Consider the following 2,921-nt stretch of genomic DNA (forward strand, 5'->3'; position numbering starts at 1 on the left):
AAAAAAAAAAAAAAAAAAAAGAATTGGCCCAAAAACCAAAGAAACTTACTATATTCCTTTTCTTTTATACACTTTCAAGGAGGATTTCCAGTATTATGTCATCCCTAAAACATTTGATTTTCCTAAATGGTAAGGATTTACACAAAGGTGCAACATGGGACTTTAACCATTTTATTTATTTCTGTTTTTTGAGATAGTCTTGCTGTGTCGCCCAGGCTGGAGTGTGGTGGCACGATCTTGACTCACTGCAACCTCCACCTCCAGGGTTCAAGCGATTCTTCTGTCTCAGCCTCCTGAGTAGCTGGGAATACAGGTATGTGCCATCATGGCCCACTAATTTTTGTAGCAAAGAGCTGCTATTTTTGTAGAGACAGGGTTTCACCAGGTTGGCCAGGCTGGTCTCGAAGTCCTAACCTTAGGTGATCCACCTGCCCTGCCTCGGCCTCCCAAAGTGCTGGGATTACAGGTGTGAGCTACCATGCCCGGCCTGATTTTAGAGTAGATATCTCCAGGCTCAGTTTTGGGGAGAAAGTGTTAAGGACACTTAACTGATATATCAGGAAGAACCTCTTCAGGAAAGGCTTCTGTGGGAGGACAGCCCATTACCGGAATCTTCCCCCTTTTATGCTATGCAGCTTTTTTCTCCTTTCCTCATAATTAAATTTGCTATTTTTTATAGCATCCATGAAAAAGGACAAAGAGGCTACTGTTTGTAAAATCTGAGGTAAAACCATCATTTAGAACCAGACAGGAACTACTAAATGCCAACAATATTCAGGCAGTGGGAAAAAAATCTTTGGCTCCCAAACTGTCATTTGTTGCTAATTTGACCCTGGATGCAGTTCAAATGACCACTTCCATATGCTAAATTGTCAAAAAGGTTTTAGAATACCTAATGTAGAGGGAAATACAATGAGGATTACAGAGTTGATGCAAAGAACCTGGCTCATCTTTCCTTTACTGCCATAGCCCCAAACTCTCACTCCTCCAGACTCTTACTTAAATAAGTACACCTAGGGTGACCATAGCTGAAAATGTTAGTCTACCTCACAAGTTCTGCTCAAAACAATCTTAGAACTTTTCTTTTTTTTGAGACAGAATTTCGCTCTTGTTAACCAGGCTGGAGTGCAATGGTTGGATCTCAGCTCCCTTGCAACCTCCACCTCCCAGGCTCAAGCAATTCTTCTGTCTTAGCCTTCTGAGTAGCTAGGATTACAGGCTCATGCAACCACACCCAGATAATTTTTGTATTTTTAGTAGGACGGAGTTTTATCATATTGGTCAGGGTGGTCTCAAATGCCTGACCTCAGGTAATCCATCTGCCTCAGCCTCCCAAAATGCTGGGATTACAGGCATGAGCCACTGTGCCCGGCTATCTTAGAACTTTTGAAGTGAGACCATTCAGACAAAATGCTTTATTTTAAAAGGAGGCAACAAAAGCTAAGTTAGTCTAAATAATTTGACTTGGTCATCCAAGTTGGGATTTGCAGAGCCGTGGTGTGAACCTGTATTTCATTGTTGCTGTTTTGCCCACCCCTCGAATTTTATTTTTATTATTTTTTGAGACAGTGTTACTCTGTCACCCAGGCTGCAGTGCAGTGGTTCGATCTTGGCTCACAGCAACTTCCACCTCCCAGGTTCAAGCAATTCTCCTGCCTCAGCCTCCCTAGTGCTGGGATTATAGGCACCCACCACCGTGCCCAGCTAATTTTATTTTATTTTTATAGAGATGGGGTTTCGCCGTGTTGGCCAAGCTGGTCTTGAACTCCTGATCTCAAGTGATCCACCCGACTCAGCCTCCCTAAATGCTGGGATTATAGGCATGAGCTGCCGGGCCCAGCCCATTTTATTTGATTTTAAAACTCTTTTAGTAAATTGACAAACCTTAGTTGTATATATTTAAGAGGGGCAAAGTGATATTATCTCTGAACACAATATGCAGTAATTAAATCAAGGTAATTAACATATCACCTCAAATATTTTTGTGATAAGCACACTTGAAATTTTGAAATATATGGCCCAGGCGAGGTGCTTCATGCCTGTAATCCCAGCACTTTGGGAAGCCCAGGTGGGAGGATCATGAGGTCAGGAGTTCAAGATGAGCCTGGCCAAGATGGTGAAACCCCGTCTGTACTAAAAATACAAAAATTAGCTGGGCATAGTGTCAGGTGCCTATAATCCCAGCTACTCTGGAGGCTGAGGCAGAGAATTGTTTGAACCCAGGAGGCAAAGGTTGTAGTGAGCCGAGATCTCACTACTACACTCCAGCCTGGGCAACAGAGACTGTCTCAAAAAAAAGGAAAAAAATATATATACACAACACACTATTAACTATGTTCACCATACCATCCAATAGATACTCCTCCCCACAAAAACGAAAATAGGACAGCACAGTGGCTTACGCCTATAATCCCAGTAATTTGGGAGGCATAGGCAAGGGAATAGCTTGAGAAAAAAAGTTCGAGACCAACCTGGTCAACAGAGCGAGACTTGGTATCTACCAAAAAAAAAAAAAAAAAAAAAGCCGAGTATGGTGGCATATGCTTGTAGACCCAACTACTCAGGAGGCTAAGATGGGAGGATTGCTTGAACCCAGGAGTTCAATACTACAGTGAGCTCTACTGTACTGTAAGCCTGGGAGACAAAAGCAATATTCCATTAAAAAAAATACAACGTATTCTGTCTGAGGCTTTATTCTCCTTGCACAACATCTTCGCATTCCCCTATCCCACAGCCTCTTGGTAACCACCACTTCTCCACTTCTGAGTTTTACTGTTTAGATTCCACATTTAAATGAATATGAGCTGAGGTCAGGTGATGGAGACCATCCTAATAGAGTGAAACCCTGACTCTACTAAAAATGCAAAATACTAGCCAGGCATGGTGGTGGGCACCCGTAGTCCCAACTACTGGGGGTGGGG

Source organism: Cebus imitator, unplaced genomic scaffold, assembly GCF_001604975.1.
Source record: "Cebus imitator isolate Cc_AM_T3 unplaced genomic scaffold, Cebus_imitator-1.0 Scaffold24, whole genome shotgun sequence".
NCBI classification, from domain to species: Eukaryota; Metazoa; Chordata; class Mammalia; order Primates; family Cebidae; genus Cebus; species Cebus imitator.